This window comes from Talpa occidentalis, unplaced genomic scaffold, assembly GCF_014898055.3.
Source record: "Talpa occidentalis isolate TD23 unplaced genomic scaffold, MPIMG_talOcc4v2.1 talOcc4.10, whole genome shotgun sequence".
Classification (NCBI taxonomy): domain Eukaryota; kingdom Metazoa; phylum Chordata; class Mammalia; order Eulipotyphla; family Talpidae; genus Talpa; species Talpa occidentalis.
In genome coordinates, this window is record NW_023600993.1 from 58,124,514 (window position 1) to 58,148,615 (window position 24,102).

Genomic DNA, 24,102 nt, shown 5'->3' on the forward strand with positions numbered 1-24,102 from the left:
TATTGTAAATAGTGCTGCTATAAACATAGGGATGCAGGTGCTCTTTGGAGTTGATGTTTCTTTGTCCTTTGTGTAAATACCTAGGAATGGAATTGCTGGATCATATGGGAGCTCTCTTTTAGTAGGTCGAGGAATCTCCACACAGCTTTCCATAGTGGTTGGACCAGTTTGCACTTCCACCAGCAGTGCAGGAGAGTTCCTTTCTTTCCACGTCCTTGCCAGAATTTGTTGTTGCTAGTTTTTTAAATATGTGCCATTTTCACTGGTGTGAGATGGTATCTCATTGCAGTTTTGATTTGCATTTCCCTGATTGCAAGTGATGTTGAACATTTTTTCAAATGCCTGTTGGCCATTTCTATTTCCTCTTCAGAGAAGTTTCTTTTTAGCTCTTCTGCCCATTTTTTGACTGGATTATTTACTTGGTTTTTGTTGAGCCTCATCTGCTCTTTGTAGATTTTTGTGATCAGTCCTTTATCGTTAGTGTTGGGTGCAAATATTTTCTCCCAGTTGGTGAGGTTTCTCTTTGTTTTGGTTATTGTCTCTTTTGCTGTGCAGAAGCTCTTTAATTTGATGTAGTCCCAGCTGTTTATCTTTGCCTTCAATACACTGCTTTGGGCGATGTGTCTGTAAAGATGTCTTTGAGGTGCATGTCATGTAGTGTTTCGCCTATATTTCCTTCTATATATTTTATGGTTTCAGGTCTTATGTCTAGTTCTTTAATCCATTTTTTTAAAGATTTATATATTTATGCATACAAGAGCTAGGATACAGGCCAGAGAGATGGGGCAAGAGGGGTGAGAGGATCCACCAGAGACAGAGTGGGGAACAGAACAGGCAGACTGACTGAAATACACTGCTGAAGGGAGCAGCAGGCGAGTCAGGAGAGGTCTGCTGCACCATGTGGGTTTCTCCCTGGCTGGCCGGGAATCGAACTCATGCTGCAGAGGCTGCAAATTGCTTCATGGTGCGGTGCTTAACCCCTTATGCCACCAGGGAGGCCCTCTTTAATCCATTTTGAGTTGGTTTTTGTGCATGGGGTGAGGTAGTAGTCAAGTTTCATTCTTTTGCATGTAGCGACCCAGTTTTCCCAGCACCATTTATTGAACAAACTTTCTTTGCTCCAGTGCATATTCTTTGCTCCTTTGTCAAAGATTAGTTGAATAAATCTGTGGGTTTATTTCTGGGTTTTCTATTTGGTTCCAGTGGTCTGTATGTCTGTTCTTGTTCCAATACCATGCAGTTTTGATTATTATGGCTTTGTAGTATAGTTTGAAATCTGGGAGAGTGATGCCTCCATTCCCTTCTTTTTTTTTTTCAGGAGGGTTTTGGCTATTCGGGGTTTTTGGTGGCTCCATATGAATTTCACCAATATTTTTTCTATTTCTTTGAAGAATGACATTGAAATTTTGATTGGAATAGCATTGAATCTGTAGATTGCTTTTGGTAGGATGGCCATTTTGATAATGTTAATTCTTCCGATCCATGAGCAGGGGATGTCTTTCCATTTCTTTGTGTCTATTTCTATTTCTTTTAACAGTGTTTTATAGTTTTCTTTGTATAGGTCCTTTACTTCTTTTGTTAGGTTTATTCACAGGATTTTTTTTGTTTCAATAATAAAAGGAATGGTTTTCTTGATTTCTTCTTCTTCAGATTTATTGTTTATGTATATGAAGGCTACTGATTTTTGTGTGTTGATTTTGTATCCTGCCACTTTACTAAACTGATTAGTTGAATTAGTTATTCTGTGGAGTTTTTGGGGTTCTCTATGTATAGTATCATATCATCTGCAAATAGTGATAGTTTGACTTCTTCTTTCCCTATCTGGATTCCTTGTACATCTTTCTTTTGTCTTATTGTCCTTGCTGGGACCTTTAGTATTACATTGAAGAGCAGTGGTGAGAGTGGACATCCTTGTTGTGTTTCAGATCTTAGTGGAAATGCTTTCAGCTTTTCACCATTGAGAATGATATTGGCTGTGGGGTTGTCATATATGGCCTTTATGATGTTGAGGTATGTTCCCTGTATCCCAAGTATTTCAAGGGCCTTTGTCATAAATGGGTGTTTTACTTTGCCAAATGGTTTCTCAGCATCTATGGACATTATCATATAGTTTTTATATTTCTTTTTGTTGATGTGTTGGATTACATTAATTGATTTATGGTGATTGATTTTCTGATGTTGAACCATCCTTGTGTCCCTGGAATAAATACTACTTGGTCGTGGTGAATTATCTTATGGATGCATTGTTGGATACTGTTGGCAAGGATCTTGTTGAGGATTTTTGCATCAGTGTTCATTAGGGAGATTGGCCTGTAATTTTCTTTTTTTGTGCTGTCTTTGTTGGGTTTTGGTATTAGTGTAATGTTGGCTTCGTAGAACGTATTTGGTAGTATTCCTTCTTCTTCAATTTTTTGAAAGAGTTTGTGTAGGATAGGCACTAATTCACTGTTGAACATTTGGTAGAATTCATTTGTGAAGCTGCCTAGGCCTGGGTTTTTGTTTTTTGGGGAGTGCTCTGATTACTGCTTCAGTTTCGCTGCTTGTAATTGGTCTGTTTAGTTGTTCTATTTCTTCTTTGTCCAGCTTTGGATGATTATATCATTCTAGGAATTTGTCCATCTCTTCTAGGTTGTTGAATTTGTTTGCATATAAGTGTTCATAGAAATCTCTGATTATTCTTTTGATTTCTACTGAAACTGTTGTGATTTCTCCTCTTTCATTTATAATCCTATTTATATGTTTTCTCCCATTTTTTCTTTGTGAGCCTTGCTAGAGGTTTTTCTATTTTTTTTTTTTTTTTCAAAGAACAAACTTTTGGTTTCATTGATCTTTTGGATTGTTTTTTTAATTTCTAATTCATTTATTTCTGCTTTGATTTTTATTATTTCCTTTCTCCTACCGGCTTTAGGATTTTTTTGTTGTTCTTTTTCTAGTTGAGATGTGAGATTTGGTTGTTTCTTTGAGTTCTCTTCTTGTTTGTTGTTGTAAGCCTGTATTGCTCTATATTTTCCTTTTATTACTGCTTTTGCTGCATCCCATACATTCTGGAAAGTGGTGACCTCCTTGTTGTTCAACTCAAAGTATTTTTTAATTTCTTCTTTGATCTCATTAGTCCAGTGGTCTTCCAGTAGTGTGGATTTCAATCTCCATGAAGTGGGAGGGTTCCTTGTTTTCTTTTCATGATTTATTTCTAGCTTGATGCCTTTATGATCAGAGAAGATAGTTGGAATGATTTTGATTTTCCTGTATCTGTTTTATGTTTGTCTTATTGCCCAGTATGTGATCAATTCTGGAGAATGATCCACGCGCACTTGAGAAAAATGTCTACTTGGATTTTTTTGGGTTGATATGCACCAGCTTTTGAAATTTTACTTTATTGAATTGTCAGGTATATATATGATTAGTATTTGTTGTAGTCATTCTGACTTAATTTGATACACAAAAAACTCTCAAACCCCTCTCCCATTTAGTTGAAAGTAGCTGCATTTCATCCTTTTTTATGTAACTCTCCACAGTGTGCTTATGCCACACTTTTCTGATTGAATCTTCCTATGGACATTTGGACTATTTCTGAGTCCCAGCTATTGTAAGTAGTGCTGCTGTGAACACTTAAGAACCTATTTTTTTGTTTGTTTTGCTTTGTTGTTTTGGATGGTTTCTTATTCTGCAAATATATGTTCAAGAGTGGGATGGATGGGTCATAGGTAATTCCACTTTTAGTTTTGCAAGTTAAATGCATTGCTTTCCAAAATGGTTGCACCAGTACACATTCACACCAAAATTAATAGTGTTCCTTCATCTCCACTTCTTCTCCAACACCTTTTTTTAAACAAAGGAGGGTGTGAGATTGTATCTCTTTGTAGTTTTAATCTTCATATCTGCTATTATAAATGATGATGGACATTTTTCATATGTTATTTGGCATTTTGAATATCCCCTTGGTTGAATTTCCTGTTGATATCTGATGCCAATATATTTATTGGGTTACTTGCTTTTTATATTTGTTAAATTGTATTAGTATTTTCATATGTCTTAGATATTAATCTCTTTTTAGTTATATAGTGCACAAATATTTTTTCTCATTCAGTAGGGTATTTTGTATTTTTTCCCTGTATAGAAGCTTTTCAACATGAGGTAATCCCATTTTTATTAATATAGCCATATTTTATTTATTTTTTTAGAATTTTTTAAATTCATTTTTTAATTTTTTACATCATTGTTCATTTTTAAACAATATTTGCTTCCCCCCACCCCCTCAGATATAGTCCCCATAGAGTTCCCTTCACCAATGTACCCATGCACCATCACCTCAGTCCCCTGTGCTCCCCCCTTGCCCCCTCTGATCCCTCTCCCGCCTTTTCCCCTGCAGGATGTCTCTGATTTATAATTGTCTGTTTTTGCTTTGTTGTGTTTTGTATCACCCAAATGCCCCCAAATAGATGACTGGATCAAGTAGATGTGGAATATATACACAGTGGAGTATTATTCAGCAATCAAAAAAGATAAACTCATGCCATTCACAGCAACGTGGATGGCACTAGAAGGAATTATTCTGAGGGAAATAAGCCAGAAGGGAAAAGAAAAATATCAGATGGTTTCACTTATAGCAGGAATACAGGGGAAGCAAATAAGACATCGTGTAAAAAAAATCCCAATTATTTTTGTTTTTAATTCCCTTGCCATAGAAGTAGAGTCACCAAAAATGTCTTTATTGTTGATATCATGGAACATATCACCAGTTTTTTTCTGTGTATTTTATTAATTCAGGCCTTTAATCTAAATCTTTAATCCATTTGGAATTTGCATATGATTTAGTGAGAAATCTCACTTCCTTCTCTTATTAGTGTTTTTCCATTTTTTTATTTTCCGTTTATTAAAGAAATTGTCTTTTCTCCATTTTATGGTCATAGTTGCTTTATCATAGATTGTGTGCTGGTATGTATGTAGTTTTATTTCTGGGCTTTTGACTCCATTCCATTGACCCATGTACCATTTTGTGACAGTATTGCAAAGTGTTTAATACTGCTGATTTATTTATATCAGGTAATGTGATGCATTCATATCTGTCCTCTTTCCTCAGGTTTTTTTTTTTTTTTCCCACTATATGGAAGGCTGTTTTTGCAATTCAAGTTCTCTTGTGTTTCCATATAAATTTCAAAGTTTCTACATATTTTTGTATGTTGATTTTTACCTGCCACTTTGTTGTATTCATTTATTGTTTCTAATAACTTTTGATGGAGTCTCTAGCATCTTCTATATGTAACATATTGTAGAGGTAAGAAAGTCACAGTGCAGGATATCTATGATTCGGCAGACGGGGTAAAGGAGAGTCCTGAGACCTCCGTGGGTTTAACAGGCTTTCATTGAGCTTTAAATGTAGTGTGGCAAACAGTATACACAGCAGGCAGGGGTGCCAGGGGGCCAGGAGGACAAAAGGTCTCCAAGCCCCATGCAAGTCTTCACTCTGGGCATCTCGCTCTCCCCTTCTCTCCCCTGCCTCGTCTCCTGCTGCTGCTTCTCAATGCTCCTCCCATGGCCCACAGAAGTAAATAAGATAGCTTGCAACAATGTAACAACTACAGGTACCCCATCAGGCAGGGAAATCCTAATGGTGGGAAAGCAGAAAAGCCTGAAAACAATTTACAGTATACATATCCTCTGTAATAGTGATAGTTTCTGAAGCTTCTTTAAAGAATAAAGGCTGCAGGAAATTCCTCTGTATTCATTTCAACTTTGCCTTAATCCATTCAGGTCAGAGTAACAAAAATATCAGACTTGGTGATTTATGAACAGACTTTTTTCCTTAAATTTTTTTTTTCTTTGTTGAAGTAATGTTGATTTAAGACTGTATGCAATTTAGGGAATAGGTTCACAACTCCTCAGATTTAAGTCACCACATCACCCTCACCATTAAAGCACCCATAGTCCTTTTCCCTAGGCCACTGGACCCCCTCATCCTTTGGCTCCCACCCTTTTGTTGCTGGGAAATTTTGGGTTCTTGGCCTGCCATATGACAACAAAGCCCAAAACAACAAAGGACAAGGATTGAATTTTTAATATGCACTTTTATTAGATCTGCCAGTGTAAGGGCAGGAATGACCACAGTGCAGGTTTTCTGATCCAGCAGACCGGGTAAGGAGGAGTCCTGGATCCCTTAGTGGTTTTGCAGGTTTTTATTGGGATTACAAGGTACAAGGCAGTCAGGGGCGCTGGGGGGCCGGTAGGCTGGCAGGCCTCCCAGCCCCTAGCAGGTCTTCACTCTGGGCTCTCTGGCCTTCTCTCGGCTTCTGCTGCTCTTGCTTCTCTCTCAGCTTCTGCTTCGGCTTCAATTGTTGTCCCGTGACGCCGCCCTTAAAAGCCCAGTCTTAGCCCAGGTGAATCCCATCTACCTATGCCCACACCCTATTCCAGGTGCCCACCATCAGGCATGCACTCAGGACCGCAAGGATCCATCATCTATCCTGATGGCGGGAGGGCAGAAAAGCCTGACATTTTAAATTACCCTACAGCCAGCTAATCTGAGAATGACTGAGCATCATCCTCCAAGAAACTATTCCAACACTGTCCGGAGCCGCCTGGAGCATTCGCCGTGTTGCACATGTGCTCGATGAATTAGGTTTCGATCTACTGTTTCGCCTTCGGAGAAACCCCTGCGTTCTCCTGTAAATCACGCGAGACTGAGAGGTACGATGGGAGGAGCGACCAGGGTATAAGAAGGGAACCACGAGCGAGAGAGAAGAGGACTGCGGGGAGACTGTGAGAAGGAGATATGGCGAGGGGTACTGCGAGAGGAGCAGAGAGAAGGCCAGGGAAGTAAGAAAGACAGGGAAAAGGAAAACATGTAAAAGTAGGAAAAGGATAAAGGAAAAATAAAGAAGCAAACGCTAGCGTCAAGTCGTCTCAAGCCCCTCATTTCAATCCTCAGCCCTTCTCTTTTCGTGCCTCCGAATCCCGTGGGTCGGGACAGGTGGCGCCCAGCGTGGGGCACGAAAAAGAACGAAGGAACCGCTGAAGGACCAGCTGTGGTGAGCTGGCAAGTAAAGTAAGGAAAGGTAGCTGGGATCATGGGCAATTCAATGTCCAAGGGACAGTTAGTTATTTCCCTGGAAGCTCTCCTAAAAGAGTTTGGGGTTCCTCTCAGTAGAAAATTCTTAAAGGATTTGTAGAGACCCTTAGTATCACTAGTAAATGGTTTCTGAAGCAGGATCAGGTCGATAGTGACAATTGGAATAAGGTGAAAGGAGATATTGTCTTGCATCAGCAATTATATGGCCTTGAATCTCTTCCTGGCACTACTTTGACAGTCTGGAGAGTGGTGGGAGATGCTCTTAATGCTGGTGGCACTGCTGCCACTCAGCCACTGAGGCCGTCAGGACAGCGAGACAACGGAGGAAGAAGATAGAAGTTGCATTAAGAGTTCTACATCGGTAAGTCCCCCTTCCTCTTCTCAAAAAATAACAATAGCCCCTTCTCCAGATGATTCTACTGATGAGTAGGGAGGAGAGGAGGAACAGGATGAGAAAGGCCTCGGTTGTTATAAGTCAGGGAAGCGTAAAAGGAGATGGAAAACATGTGGGGAGCCACCTCCTAGAACACTCGACAGGGTTGATCTTCCGTTAATGGAAAGACTGTGCTCTATGATGGAAAGAGTTCTGGCTTCCCAGGCCCCTAATTATGCTTATCCGGTCGTGGAAGGGACAGATCCTCAGGGGGTGCGTACTAGAGTACATGTCTCCACATCTTTTAAAGATTTGAAGGCTTTGAAGGAGGCAGTTACTCAGTATGGCCTCCAGAGCGCTTTTACGCATACATTATTGGATAGCTGGATCGGCATGAATCCGACTCCTAATGATTGGAAGGCGCTAGTCAGAGCGGTGACTTCCCCAGGGGATTATTTGGTATGGAAAGGTATATTTTTAGAGAACTGCACCTATACAGCTAAACTCAATGCTGATGCTGGATTTCCAGTTAGAAACAAGGATATGTTAGCAGGAGAAGGGCAATATGATAGTAATGACCAACAAAAGGATTACGATCCGGCTGTATTTGCCCAATTTGCAGCAGCTGGATGGTCAGCCTGGAAGGCAATAGGAGATAGAGGAGGAGCCGACATTCAATTAACAAAGGTCATTCAAGGGTCAACAGAACCTTATGCGGAGTTCCTAGCAAGATTGATGACTGCAGCTGGCAGAATACTAGGTAACACTGATGACTCCCCCAGAAGTTAACCCCCGGGGCATCCTCCCTAACCATATTTGGTAAACCGATGTGACTCATGTACCCTCTTTTGGACGACAGAGCCTGGTCCATGTCTCCATTGACACATTCTCTGGTTTTCTTTTTGCCTCCCCACATTGCGGTGAAAAGACTTCTGATGTCCGCTCACATTTGCTACAAGCGTTTGTGGTAATGGGCCGCCCACGTGTCATTAAGACAGATAACGGTCCTGGTTATACCAGTAAGGCTTTTGCCTCCTTTTGTGCGGTCCATCGCATTGTGCACAAAACGGGAATTCCATACAACCCGCAGGGGCAGGGTATAGTTGAACGTGCCCATGGTTCTCTGAAAACTATGCTTTTAAAACAAACAGGGGGAGAACACTCCCCCAGGGACCATTTGACTACAGCTCTCTTTACCCTTGATTTTTTGACTCTAGGTACCCAGGGGCGGTCAGCTGCTGATCGGCACTGGTCGCCAGACCCTTGGCAGGTCACGATGCTGCAAGCGAGATGGAAGGATCAGGTCAATAATGAGTGGCAACCACCCGCGCCAGTATTAATACAGCTGCCAGGCAGCATTTGTCTTTTCCCACAGGATGCAGAAGCACCCCGATGGGTTCCTGCTCGATTGGTTCGGTTTGTCAATATACCTGACCCTGCTAACCTTGATGACACAAGCGTCCCAGATGTTAGTACGATGGGCAATTGTGCATCAGCTGCCTTTTTTGCTCCTCATTGATCGTCATGATTCCACTTTTCCGCAAGTATTTGCCATTAATCTTAATATTGGTCTAGCTTCCAAGCCATTGGATAGTGCCCTGTTGGGCCAGGGTGAGGTGAAATTATTTAATGGCATTTATTCTGCAAACATTAGTTCTACCATTGAATAATCTGTTAGTATTCAGAATAATAGATTATAGAGTATGTCTACTGCTGTCTGTCTGTCCCCTCCTTTCTTTTTTGTCCTCCCCAATAATGCAGGAAATGCCACTGTGTTGAACTGTTCAGCGGAGACCTGCGCCCTCTCTGCCTGCTGGGCCCGGAGTGTGGAGAGGGCGGTGATCATTCGTCTACCTTCTATTTTAGTCATGCCCGTGGATGTTTCTGCACACCTTTCCCCTGTTCTACCTAGGAGGAGACGTGATTTTAGCATCACTGCAGCTATTGTTGCCATTTCAATAGCGGTGGCTGCGGCTACTGCCGCCGTTGCTGTCACTCAAGCTGCTGTAAATACGGACACTATGGACAATTTAGCTGCCAGTGTTGCTTCTGCGTTGTCAACACAGTAATATATGAATGGACATTTGCAGAATGGACTTTTGTGCTTGGTCAGCGGACACCTCTAATGTAAAAAGGGATAGACACACTTTTGTTAATTGCTCACATACCTTGTAACCCTCTGTACAGTTTTATTTGTGTTACCCCTGTTACGGGTGAGGGTCTCATTGCCTGGCTTAAAGGACTCCTCCCAGAGTTGCAAGCTTGGGGCAGGGTGGTAGCCCTAGCTCTTGGCTGTTTGTGCCTTCAGTGTATGGTTTCTCCGTCGGCTACGGAGGCAAAACAAAGAGCTATTGTGCTATGGCGGTCAGGCAAGTACTTGGCGCCATGGTACTTGACCAGGACTCCCCAGTGGCATCCGGATGGGTCAACTTAGCCCTAGAGAACCTGAAAGCCAAAGATGGGTAAGAGCGTAGCCCGTCCAGACCAACCTAAGACAGCGGTCCGGACCAAGTGTGCCGGATTAGCGATGACGGGTAAGGCTGGATATGGGATGCGCCAACTTAAGACAGGCCAGGTGTCTCATTTAAAAGAAAAAAGGGGGAGATGTTCGGAGCCACCTGCAGCATGCGCCGTGTTGCACATGTGCTCGATGAATTAGGTTTCGATCTACTGTTTCGCCTTCGGAGAAACCCCTGTGTTCTCCTGTAAATCACGCGAGACTGAGAGGTACGATGGGAGGAGCGACCAGGGTATAAGAAGGGAACCACGAGAGAGAGAGAGAGACTGCGAGGAGACTGTGAGAAGGAGATATGGCGAGGGGTACTGCGAGAGGAGCAGAGAGAAGGCCAGGGAAGTAAGAAAGACAGGGAAAAGGAAAACATGTAAAAGTAGGAAAAGGATAAAGGAAAAATAAAGAAGCAAACGCTAGCGTCAAGTTGTCAAGCCCCTCATTTCAATCCTCAGCCCTTCTCTTTTCGTGCCTCCAAATCCCGCGGGTCGGGACACAACACCTCATCTCTAACTGGCTTCTTTATAGTAAATTAAACAAAGTTAATTATCAGTGAACAGCTTTCATGCCAACCATTGACTACTTCTGGGAGCTCCATGGAGCCCCATCTCCCTGACAGCCCCCCTCCACTGGGATGGGGATTTGGAGCACTTCATTGCCTCTGAGATGGCTCAGTCTCTGACAGAAACCGCATCCATCATTCATTCAGCTACCTCCTGGACTGGGAAGGTAAATCAGAGAACACAGGTGTGTAGGGTAAATGGTTATCAGGCTTTTCTGCCCTCCCACCATTAGGATTGCCCTGCCTGATAGGGCACCTGCAGTTGTTACATTGTTGTGTTGTTTACTTTTGTGGGCACTGGGAGGAGTATTGGAGATAGTCACTAGGAGAAGCAGAAGCAGGAGGAGAGGCAGGAGAGAGAAGGGGAGAAAAAAGCCAGAGAAGCCCAGAGTGAAGACTTGCTGTGGGCTTGGAGGCCTGCCCGTCTCCTGGCCCCCCGGCACCCTTGCCCGCCGTGTGCCTGTTTGCCACACTACATGTAAAGCTCAATAAAAGCCTGAGAAAGCCACCAAGGGCTCCAGGACTCTCCTTTACCTATCAGCCGGATCACAGAAAGCATGCACAGTGGCCATCCTGCCCCTACAAGATCTCAGTTCAAACTATGTATGTATGTGCAGATTCCTAGACTATGCATGGTGATGTTCTCATCCTCCTCCCTATCTCCTCACTTTCCCTCCACCTCTAGAAGTCTTAATACCACAGCCATATTTCTAGGGTTTGTTTTGATTTAGTTTTGTCTGTTCCTTTGCTTTTCTTTTCCGCTATATTCCATGTGAGTGAAATCATCCAGATTTTATCTTTCTTCTTCAGACTTCACTTAAATCACTTATCATGAATGACAATATTTCAATTTTTTTTATAGTTGGTAGCAGTCCATTGTGTATATCAAATTTTTATTTTTTTAAATATTTATTTTTACTCAGTTATGCATACAAGAGCTGGGGTACAGGCCAGAGGTGGGGGATGAGAAGCTTCACCAGAGACAGAGTGGGGAGCAGAACGGGTGAATTGACTGAAATACACTGCTGAGGGAAACAGGGTGAGACAGGAGAGGTCTGCTGTGCCATGTGGGTTAGCTCCCTGACCAGGGATCAAACTTGGTGCTGCATAAGTCGCTGATAGTTTGATAATGCTTAAAGTTAACCCCTTGCGCCACCAGGAAGGCCCCTCAAATCTTTATCCATTCATCTGTCTGTCAAATTATGTAGTTTCCATAACTTGGCTACTGTAAATAGTGCTGAAATGAACATGGGAGTGCCTATATCCCTTCAAATTAGTATTTTTGCATTCTTTGGGTAAATTCCTAGGAGTGGGATTTTGGGGATCTTATATAAACGCTTTTATTTATTTATTTTTTATTTTTATTTTTTAAAAAGATTTATTTATTTATTTATGCAAGCACTGGGTATAGTCAGAAGAGTGGGAGGGTGAGAGAATTCACCAGAGCGAAAGCAGGGAGTAGAACAGGCAGAGGGATCGAAGTACACTGCTGAGGGGGGCAGCGGGCGGCAGGAGAGGTCTGCGCGCCATGTGGGAGCCTCGCCCTGCGGCCGGGGATCGAGCCCGCACTGCAGAAGCTGCAGGCAGCTTCACAGCCCAGCTCTCAACCACTGTGCCACCAGGGGAGGCCCTATAAACGCTTTTAATATTTTGAGGAAACTCCATACTGATTTCCACAGGGGTTAGACCTGTCTACGTTGATAGTGAGAGTATCGGAGGGGGAGGGGTTCCCTTTTCTCCACATTCTCATCAACGTTTGTTGTTTCTGATTCTGCTTTTGTTTTTGATATGATGTGAGCTGGTATATATATATTTTTAAAGATTTATGTATTTATTTATACAACAATCGGGGTACAGGCCAGATGCGCAGGAGGGTGAGAGGATTCACCAGAGACAGAGCGGGGAACAGAACAGGCAGACTGATGAAATACACTGCTGAGGGGAGTAGCAGGCGGGACAGGAGAGGTCTGCTGCACCATGTGGGACCCTTACCAGGTCAGCTGGGATCAAACCGGCACTGCAGAGGCTGCGGACAGCTTCACAGAACTGCGATCAATCCCCTGAGCCACCAGGGGAGGCTCTTGTTGTGGTTTTAATTTTCATTTCCTGGGTGATAAGTGATGTTTAACATTTTTTTCATGTGCCTGTTGGCCATGAATACACTTGGAGAAATGTGTATATATAGCTATTCTACCCATTTTTTTGATTGGGCTCTTTGTTTTCTTTCTGTTGAGTTGTCTGAGTTCTTTGTAGATCTTGGATATAAGCCCCTTGACAGATGTATGATGTGTAAATATTTTCTCCCCTCAGCAGTGCTTTCTGTCTGCCTGTTCTGCTCTCCACTCTGTCTCTGGTGAATCCTCTTACCCTCCCACGCCTCTGGCCTGTACCTCAGCTATTGTATAGATAAAAAATAAACTTAAAAAAAAAACTTTCTCCCATTCAGTATGTGTATTTTTATTTTAATAGTAGTTTATTTTCCTGTGTAGAAGCTTTAAGCTTACCATAGTCTCATTTAATTTTGCTTTTATTCTTCTTGCCGTTGCAGTCCAGTCCCCAAATACATCACCAAAGCAAATGTGTCATGGAGTGTTTTGCCTATGTTTTCTTCCATGTATTTTATAATTTGCAGTCTTATATCAAATATTTAATGCATTTCCAGTTGATTTTTGTGTACAGTGTGAGAGAGCAGTCTTGTTTCATTTTTCTGCATATAGTTGTCCAGTTTTCCCAGTACTAATAGTTGAAGAGACTTTCCTTTCTATGTTATACTTTTGACTCGTTTGTGATAAAATATCCATATAAATGTGTGTTTAGGGCCTCCCTGGTGGCACAAGGGGTTAAGACGCAATCTATGAAACTATCTGCAGCCTCTGCAGCACGAGTTCGATACCCAGCCTTTCTGCCTGTTCCCCACTCTGTCTCTGGTGAGTCCTCTCACCCGCCACACCTCTGGCCTGTACCCCAGTTCTTGTATGCATAAATAAATACATCTTTGAAAATAAATAAATAAATAAATAAATAAATAAATAAATAAATAAATAAATGTGTGTTTAGTTTGGGGCACTCTATTAGTAGTGGTCTGTGTGTCTACTTTATTCCAATACCATACCATTTTCATTACTCTCTGAATCTGTGAGCATTGAAATCTTTGAACATCGTGTCTCCATTCTTCATTTATGTAATTTTGCTTTGATTACTCAGGGCTTATTTTGTTTCCGTACAAATTTAACTAATGTTTTCTGTGTTTCTTTGAGGAATTTCATTGAAACTTTGTATTGAATCTATATTATGCTTTGGGTAAGGTGGTCATTTTAACAATGCTAATTCTTCCAATCCATGAGCATAGAACGTCTTTCCATTTCCTTTTGTGTTACAGTTTTCTTTAAATAGGAGTTTCACCTCCTTTGTTAGGGTTATTCCTAGGTAAATAATACTTTTTAATGTTACTATGAATGGATTGTTTTATTTCTTTCTCTTCTATTTCATTATTTGCATGTAGAAATACAACACACATTTTTATATTGATTTTGTACTCTGTCACTTTATTGATTTATTATCTCATAATTTTTTAGTGGTATCTTTAGAGTCTTTTTTAAAATGCATGTTACCATGCTATCTGCAAATAGTAATAGTTTTACTTCTTTTCTGATTTGGATTCCTTTTATATCTTTCTCTTGCTAATTTTTCTAGATAGGTTTTCCAATATTATAATGAAGAACAGTGGTGAGAGTGAACATCCTTTCCAGATACCCTATGATAAAGGAAAACTTTCAACTTCTCATGTATGCTAGCTTTGGGTTTAGTATACATGGCCTTTTGTGCACATATTACTGAGAGTTTTTATTTATTTCTTTTAAAAATATTTATTTATACAAGCACTGGCTACAGTCAGAAGCACGGGAGGGTGAGAGAATTCACCAGAGCCAGAGTGGGGAGCAGAATAGGCAGACTGACAAAATACACTGCTGAGGGGAGCAGCGGGCGTGGCAGGAGAGGTCTGCGCACCATTACTGAGAGTTTGTAATCATAAATGAATGCTGAATCTTGTCCATAACTTCTGTGTATCTGTTGATATGGTCAGATCATTTTTGTCTTTCCTTTTGTTGATATGGTGAATTATAATGATGGAGATGTATATGCTGAAACACCCTTGTATCCCTGGAATAAATTCCACATGGTCATAATGACTCTTTAAATGTATTTTTTAATAATGGTTTGCTAAGATTTAGTTGCATCAGTGTTCATCAGTTTTATTGGTCTGTAGTTTTCTTTTTTGTGTGATGTTTGCATCTGATTTTGGGATCAGAGTTTTGTTGACCTCATAAAATGTGAGAGCATTCCCTTCTCAAGATTTTAGATGGGTTTGAGAAGGGTAGGTGTTAGTTCCCCTTTGAAGGTTTTGTAGATCCCATAGACAAACCTCCTGGACCTGGACTTTTGTTTTTTGGAGGCTTAAATACTGTTTCAAATTCTTTGTTGCCCAGGTTTTCTGTTCCTGTTTCAGTCTTGGAATGTTGTAAATTTCTAAGAATTTGTGCATTTTTTCCAGATTTTTCAACTTGTTATTTGTAGTCTATTATGAGTCTGTGTATTTCTGAAATGTCTGTAGTAACTTCTCCTCTGTTTTTTTTTTTTTTTTTGATTCTGTGTATTAGAGTTATTCCCTACCTCATTTATTTTCCTAGTGAGTCTAGCTAGAGGCTTGACTATTTTATCTAATTTTTGTTTTAATTTATCAAATAACCAGCTTAAATGATTTCATTGATTTTTTTAACTATCTTTTGGACTTCCATTTCATTTATTTCTAGTGTAATTTTTATTATTTTTTTCATTCTACTGGCCTTTGGCTTCATTTATTCCTTTTTTCTAGTTTCTTGTTGTGTTCTGTAAAATTATTTATTTGAGCTATTTTTTGTTTCTTGATGTTTGCCTGTATTGCTATATACTTTCCTTTTAGTACTGTTGTTGCTGCATATCATTTTGGGAGATTTGTTTTCATTTGTCTCTGGGTGTTTTTCAATTTCTTCTTTGAGTTTCTCATTAACCTAATAGTAATTCAGTACTGTGCTGCTCAATCTCCACATATTAGAGTTTGTTACTGCTTTCTCTTTGTATTGATATCTAGTTTAAAACCATTTTGATCAGGGAAGATTCCTGATATGATTTCAACCTTCATGAATTTATAGACACATGTTTTATGACCCAACATATGATCTATGGTGAAAAATGTCCCATGTACACTTGAGAAGAATATGTAGTCAATTTTTGGAGGGTTGTGGTATCCTATATAAATGTCTAGTAGGCCTATCTGATCTAATTCTTCATTTAAGGCTATAGCTTCCTGGTGGATTTTCTGTCCGGTTGATAAGTCCATTGATAGTGGGATGTTTAAGTCCCCTACCACTGTTGTGTTGTTGCCAATGTCTGTTTTTATATTTGCTACAGTTTTCTTGTAAATTTTAGTGCTCCTTCATTTGATGCATATATATTGATGGGTGCTATATCTTCCTGATATATTGATCCCTTAGTCATTAGGGATCAATTATCTTTTGTTACCTTTTTTAAACTGGAAGTTTATTTTATTTTAGATATGTCTGCTATAGGCATGTCTGTCTCTGCTTTTTTTTTGGGGGGGGTGTTCCCATTTGATCATAGAATTATGTTCCAGCCATTTACTTTGAATCTATATTTGTCTTTGGAGCTCCATGGGTCTCATGGAGACAGCAGAAAGTTGGGTTTGGTCTTCAGATCCATCCACCCATTGTGTCTTTTGATTGGTGGGTATAGTCCATTTACATGTAGAGTAATTATTGTTATATGAGTATTTGCTATTGCCGTTTTGTCTTTAGTTTTCTGGTCCCACCTATTTATTTATTTATTTATTTATTTATTTATTTTTACTTTCCTTACTTTGACTTAGATAGGAGTACTCCTTTCAGCATTTCTCAGGGGGAAAGTCTATTGTCTAAAAACTCTTTCCAGTTTTGTTGTCTGCATTTACCTTCCTCATATCTGAAAGGAAGTTTTGTCTTTTGGAAAGACAGGATATTTTATCTTTGCATATTTTGAATACATCATTCCATTCTCTCCTTGCCTGTATTACCCTTATATATTTTTAACCCTCTGAATTGTCTTTGATATTCTTTCTTTGCTGTGAAAGTTTCAGTACTCTTGCTAGTTTCAGTACTATGTGTCTTGGTATTATAGGTCTCATTGCACTTAGGTAACTAGGTATTCTTTTAGATTTTGGGGCTGGTAATTTAAATTCCTATCGCAGATTCTTTATTATTTGTTTGAATAGGCTCTCTGTTCCCCTCTGTCTCTCTTCACACTCTGGGATACTGATTATTCTTATGTTGGCTTTCTTAATGTAGTCAGATATTTTTTCTTTTCTTTTTTTTTTTTTTTTGTTGTTGTTGTTACAGCTCCATTCTCTTTTTCATCTTCCTGCTGGGACCTTAGTGCTTTAATATCTTCAAGGTCACTGATTCAGTTCTACATTTGATCTGTTTTACTTCCAAGGCTCTCTCTAGAGTTATTGATTTCATTTTTGGAGTTCTTTGCCTACTGAATGTCTGTCATTTTCTTATTTATGACATCAGTGTACCTTCTGTTCATTGATTTTATGTCTGAGTTAATTAATTTGTTTTTTGTTTTTGAATTTTGTTGTATCTCTTTGATTAGCTTTACTGAGTTCCGTTGTATTTCTTTGACTTGCCTTTCTACGTTTTCTTCTATCTCTTTGAGCTTCCTTATGATAGCAGTTCAGAGATCTTTATCTATAGGGAGATATAATCTTCCATCTTTTTGAGTTTGTATTCTGGAGAGTTGTTCTCAGCCTTGTGATGTCATTTTTCTCTTGTAATCCCATATTTCCATGTGTTATATTTTTTTCTGTCCTAGTTAAAGTCTCCCCACCTTATTATTGTTTTTAGTATCTTTGGATTTATTTATTTACTTATGGCTCTTGCTGTCTTCTATATATATTCAGATCTGCTTTTGTAGTAACTGAGTGTACAGGGTGATGAGGGATTTGGCGGGATTCAAATGTTGATGTAGATAAGTAAGAGTGGGACTATGTCATATTTGTGACACCCCTTGTAACTCTCATTGGTGTTTTTTTTTTTCCCATGCCAGCAGTACATATTTTTTATTATTCATGAATGGTCCAAAGACTTACATAGATGAAATAGCACTTAGTGACATGCAGTGGAAATGACAGTTTTATATATATATATATTTTTCAAAGATTTATTTATTTATTTATACAACCACTGGGTACAATCAGAAGCACGGGAGGGTGAGAGAATTCACCAGAGTTAGAGCAGAGAGCAGAGCAGGCAGACTGACTGAAGCACACTGCTGAGGGGAGCAGCAGGAGGCAGGAGAGGTCTGCGCGCCATGTGGGACTCTCACTGGGCAGCCAGGGATCAAACCCGGTGCTGCAGAGGCTGTGGGCAGCTTCGCAACCCAGCACTCAACCACTGCGCCACCGGGTAGGCCCACAGTTTTATATATATTAAAAAAAATACGTACACACAACACACATACCCCTCCTCTCTCCATGGCTCACCATACATTGCTACAAAATTGGGAGGCATGAAGCTGGAGGAGTTCCAATATACATAACGCATTGAACAATCTCAAGCATAAAAACTGAACTGATGCTGGAAAAATAAAGTTTCTTTCCTCAAACATTTTGATTTGAGCTCAAGCAAAGCAGATAATGAACACAATTATTTTCATCCTATTCAATGCACTTTAAAACATAAAAGATTCAACAGTTGTGAAGTCCAGCAAAGGTAGAGGTTGTTGGAATGAATTATGCATTTCATCCAAAAAAAAAGTCTACAGCAGATCAGCTTTGTCCTGGCTCTCAAACATTTAAGAATCATAATTTACTACACTCAAAAAGTATGTTAAGCCAAAACAAACAAATGATAAACCGAAATCATTACTTCAAACAAGGCATTATTGCCCTAAGTTTCTTTAGACAAAAATTTCACTAGTGCAAGAGCATCATTTACCTGAGAGGCCATGAGTCACAATTAAAGAGCACTCGTACAAAACTATTTCCTTTTTTCTTTAAAAAGTGCCACATACTATACATTTCATTAAAAAACAAACAAACAAACAAAAGCCACACATGGACTAATGAAAAACCATTTGTCTCAATCTCTTGTCAATGAAAGGCCAGAAAGGAAAGAAAAGGCCAGAGTGATGCTTTGATTCCAATTTGAAATGGAGTCCACGGGACGATGCCCAAGGTCTCTAACGTGGAGCAATCAAGCTGAGCAATCCTTGGACACTGTGCTCCCAAGACAGGACTGTCAGTTATAGGTCTTAAGTGACTGCTGGGGAGGTTGAAGGCATCTGTAACTGCACAAGCCATTTCATACTTGGTCATCTGTTCATTGCCAGACCAGTGAAAGGTTCCCTTAATTGATGGATCCAGCATTCTCTTCTCCACTAATTGGGAACACACTGTTGCTACATCTTTGACATGTGTGGGGGAACCTCTGCTGCCAGTGGTCTATGTTTGCGGACTTGTTGCTAAACTGCACTTTATCAAACATAACAATCACAGCACTTTCTTCAAGCTTTTCAACTTCTCCATATAGAATTGGAATCCTCAAAATAGCAGCTCCTAAATTGTTCTGTCAAACAGCCTTTTCTCGTAATTTTGTTTTACCGTACAGATTTAGTGGGCATGGTACGTCTTCCTCTCTGTAAGGTGGATTTTTTTCCATCAAATACATAATCTGAGCTAATATAGATTAGAAATGCTCCAATTGCAGCTGCTTCCTTTGCTAAATTTCCAGAAGCATCCACATTAAGTTGAGAAGCAGCATCTGGCTGATTTTCTATAACATCTGGCCTTCTCTCTGCTGCACAATGACAGGCTGAAAATCATGAATGATGTGATGAACTGAAGCAGCATCCAACAAATTCGCCTGTTCAAATTTTGGTCTCACTCTTCTAAAATCACAGCCAACATCATGCCAATTATTCTGCTGAAACTCTTTGTATACAGCTCTTCCAAGCAGCTCGGCGGCACCAGTAATCAGAACCCGCCTACTGGGGATGTTCGCTTCCTCCTGTTCCATGTCCTCTGGCATTTCAGGCATGGTTCCAAAATTCCCTGGGGAAAACAGATTTGTGGAATGGGTCTCAGCTTCTGCCTGCTCCAGCCAGGTCTTTGTTCTGCCTGGGGAGAGTGCTGGCATGCAAAAAACGTGAGCACAGCTTCTGTCGACCTTTTATTTAAATTAGCACTTTGATTCCAATCCCAGAATCTTGTGCAGTTTGCCACATTGCTGTAACCTGCCATATTGCAGTAACCCATAGTTCTCCTGCCACCATATCACCCTTGAACCATCACCATAGTCTTTTGTGCTTTTCCCTTTAGGGGAAAGTTTTTCACCTCTGTATCAGCTCCAAACTCAGTTCCAGTTCTGCTGAGATGGAATCCCAATAGCAAGCTGAAGGCCTGTGAAAAACCAAGGCTCATTTCTAGGGTTTTAGATGAGTGCATCAGAGTCCCTGTGCCTTACAAAGTGCCAGTCCCAGGGAATGGAAAGGGAATGCGAATCAGAATGTTTGCTTTTCTGTTATCTTTATTGGTGGCCAAGTCTGTGTGGGGTAACTCATCTCTTCCACAAGACTTTACCTTCTTTAAAGGATGTGTGTCTCTATGCTCTGGTACCTCCTTTTTGTTGCTCTGGCTGAGCTGTCAGCCCTAACAGCAGTGTCTTCTACTCCAGACCATAATACCCAAGGTTCTCTCTCCATCTGTCTCTTCTTCAACATAGCATGAATCTCCTTAGCATCAGCCCTGTTAAAGTCTGAACTGGTCTCACTAACCAAGGGATAATCAATATTATTCCTACCTGAGAGACTATCTGTCAGAACAGCATCCCTCTGATTCACTGTTTCAAGAGCCACAACCCATGGGGACCAGGCTCTGTAATTGCCTCTGCCAGAGCCTACTGTATCTGCTCCCCTCGACAGGGTCTGCTCCACTGCTTTCCAGAACCCACTGAGCCTGGATTGCTTCCAGAACCCTCTTTGGGTCTTACTAGGATCCACAATTGCCTACTGTGGTCAGCTTGCTTCCTGGTCCTGCCCTGGGGTTTGATGAGGTCTATTGATGAGCTTTGATGAAGGCTGCTCCCAGGACCCTTGCAAGGCTGGCTGAGTTCTGAGGGGGACCTATCCCTTCTACAAACTGTTCCAGAATTCACTGAGATGTGTGAAGGCCTACTATGGCAGGTCTGCTTCCAGGCCTCATTCTGGGGCTTACTGAGGTCTGTTGAGTGCTACTGCCACTTGGGCTGCTTTGAGGACCTATCCTGGAGCTCACCCAGGTCTGCACAGTATTCTGCAGGGGAATACTGTGGTGACCTACTTTCAGGTTCCGTCCTAGGGCTGGGAACTCTCTGAGGTCTGCTGAGGGTTATGGTATAGGGCCTCGCTATTTCCAATCTGCTATTTGAAGGGCCCACTGGGCTGCCAGGGCTCACCTTGCCTGTTTGGGCAGACTACCTGTTTGACCTGTTCTACTGTTACCTGTGAATATGTGGAGGACATGACTGGTGTCTTCACTCTGCTGCCATTTTCCCTTACCCCCCTAAATTAAATAAGCATTTAATCTCATCATACTGTAGGCTAGACGTCCATGATCAGGATGCTCATAGTTTCAGTATCTGGTGAGGGCCTGTTTATTGGTTCATAGAAGACTGTCTTCTAGTCACCTCCCAAAGTCTCACCTTCTAATATTATCACATTGGGGATATGGATTTCAACATTGGAATTTTGGGAAGACATTAAATTTCAGACCATAGCAAATATAATGTACAATTATCTCAAAAAATTTACAATTTTCTTGATGTAATTCAATTAAAATTGCAATGGATCACTGGGTTGGAATTTTACTGGGGAGCACTGAATTGTGACTGGGGACCAAGGAAGACTCTCTCAGAGATGATTACAAAGTTGAGCTTTAAACAAGGAAAGGAGAGAACATTTGGGTGCAATAAAGAAATACCAAGTAGACAGGCCTAAAAGGGATTTGGTGTGTTCAGAGAATAGAAACAAATGAAGGGGGTGGCATAATGACACTAGGGATGATCTTAAAGGGTTAAGTGTGACTTAAAGGGTTAAGTAGTCCTGGCAATGTGCCTGTGTATTTTCTTTCTTTTTTTTTTTTTTTAAGATGTATTTATTCATGCATACAAGAACTGGGCTACAGACCAGATGTGCAGGAGGGTGAGAGGATTCACCAGAGACAGAGCAGGGAACAGAACAGGCAGACTGACCGGAAATCACTGCTGAAGGTAGCAGTGGGCGAGACAAGAGAGGTCTGCTGTGCTGAGCCTGTATGTTTTCTAAGCTGGTTTCCTACTGTACTTCCAGAAAATCAGCAAATTCCTTTGTTCGTACATCTTTGTTTATCACAATATAAACTGAATTTTTAAAAAGCAATTCTAAAAAGGGATCTCAGAGTACACAATTTGTATACAATTTGTCAAGCAGTTACCAATTAAAGCCCATCTTTGTATCTCCTCTGACCTTTGACCTTCCTTACATCTGATAAACCCAGATGTAATTGTGGAAGTTCTGGAAAGTCAACAACTAGCATGCAGCATGACCACTGACACCAATGTGATCTCACCTGAGGATAATTCACTATCCTAGAGTCAACTGTATGACAAACTGTAAGCAAAACTGAGTCAGGCATTGCTAAACCATAACTGAAAACCCAGCCCTGTGAGAAGACAAAGAAGAACTTCCTTGTGAGATAATGAGTTAGAATCAAAGAAACAGTGCAGACAGAGTTGTGTGGAAGCAAGGGGTGAAATGACATTTGGGGTCCTCATTTGTCTTCTGTATTTGGTGTCCAGATAGGACAGTTCCCAGAGGTCCTGTGCTTTCCTGCTGAGAAGACCTCTTAGATGACAACGGCATCCTGCTAGTAGACTTGACTCCTGAACAACTTGGGGAAAAGGGTTATCCTCTCCTAACTCTCCATAGCAGTATAAAATCTGCATATAACTATTAAAAAAAAAAAACAAAAAAAACTGGAGAACTGTCCACCGAGAGATAATTAGCATCGTAGAGTATTTTCAGTGGAAACTTGCAACACTTGTGCTCACTGCAATTACAACAGGAATTGCCTAAGAAATTATTACATTAGTATAGTATGCCACATCTTCATGTTTGTTTACATTTCTTTTGAGTGTGAATGGTGCCATGAATTATCCATATTTGTGTGGATAAGTTTTGATAAATTTAGACTTTTTTTAAAAGATTTATTTTTTATTTATTTATACAAGCACTGGGTACAGTCAGAAGCGCGAGAGGGTGAGAGAATTCACCAGAGCCAGAGCGGGAAACAGAACAGGCAGACTGACAAAGTACACTGCTGAGGGGAGCAGCGGGTGGCAGGAGAGGTCTGCGGTCCATGTGGGACCCTCACCCGGCAGCTAGGGATCGAACTGGTGCTGCAGAGGCCGCAGGCAGCTTTGCAGCCCAGCGCTCAATTGCTGCGCCACCAGGGGAGGCCCTAAATTTAGACTTTTTAATAATAGATTTGTATATATTTTCTGGTAAATGATAAACTGGACTGGGCCTCCCCGGTGGCGCAGCCGGTTGAGCGCAACGCCATGAAGCTGTCCGCAGCCTTGCGGCTTGCTATCTGGCTTGCTAGAGAGATGCCCACATGGGCACAGCAGACCTCTCCTTTCTCGCCCACTGCTCCCCTCAGTAGTGTCTTCTGTCCGCCTGCCTGTTCTGTTCCCCACTCTGTCTCTGATTGAATCCTCTCACCCTCTTGGCCTGTACCCCAATTCTTGTATAAATAAATAAATCTTAAAAAAAAAAATGATGCTTGTATAACTCTAATAAAAACACATTTAAAAAATGATAAACTGGACTAATATCTATGGTTTTTATGCATTCATGACAAACCTGTTTTTCTAAATGTTTTTGTCATTTCTAAGCTGTTTTGTGTGTTAGTTTTTTTCCAAATTGCTGCAAGTAAATTTTTTTTTCAATGTAGTTATTGAAATATCTGCATACAAGTGGACCCTCTCACTTCAACCCATGCCAACAGCTCTTAAAGGTGAAGGCTAAAGAGCAGGAACATCTCAACTGGTGGCATCATCTGGTGTAGGCATCACTTTCAAATATTCCACTGGGTAAAATGTGGAACTACTGTGTATGACACAATTGCCTGCCCTCCCATTAGTGAGGTAGGGGATGTTCTTTCCCTCCATTCTGTCTCATCAAGGGTGAAAACACTGGCCACAGGCCACCACGTTGGTTCCTAACCTCCCTATGAGACCTGCTGGCTTTTGAAAAACACTGTTCTTAGAAGTTTCTATCCTCTCTCTGAGTGGAGTTCTGGAAAGCTGGATAGCCACTGGAATGGAAAGGGAAGGGCAGTTGGCACAAAGAATGGGGAATAGGGCCAAAGAAAGGAATATCTATGTATGCCTATATTTATTTATTTATTCATTCATTCATTTTTATTCATTTATATATTTTTACATCATTGTTCATTTTTGCACAATGTTTGATTTCTCCTC

At 40.8% G+C, this 24,102-nt stretch overlaps 1 long non-coding RNA gene and 1 pseudogene across 1 annotated transcript; one reads left to right on the forward strand and one right to left on the reverse strand.

Annotated features, from left to right (window-relative positions):
• Positions 1 to 6,599: 6,599 nt before the first annotated feature.
• On the forward strand, positions 6,600 to 11,038 carry LOC129145882 (uncharacterized). The gene is made up of 3 exons (XR_008552013.1): positions 6,600 to 7,427; positions 8,062 to 8,199; positions 8,657 to 11,038. It is a non-coding gene; the product is annotated as an uncharacterized LOC129145882 (long non-coding RNA).
• A 7,626-nt stretch (positions 11,039 to 18,664) lies between these two features.
• On the reverse strand, positions 18,665 to 19,669 carry LOC119253234 (methionine adenosyltransferase 2 subunit beta-like; annotated as a pseudogene).
• Positions 19,670 to 24,102: the final 4,433 nt, after the last annotated feature.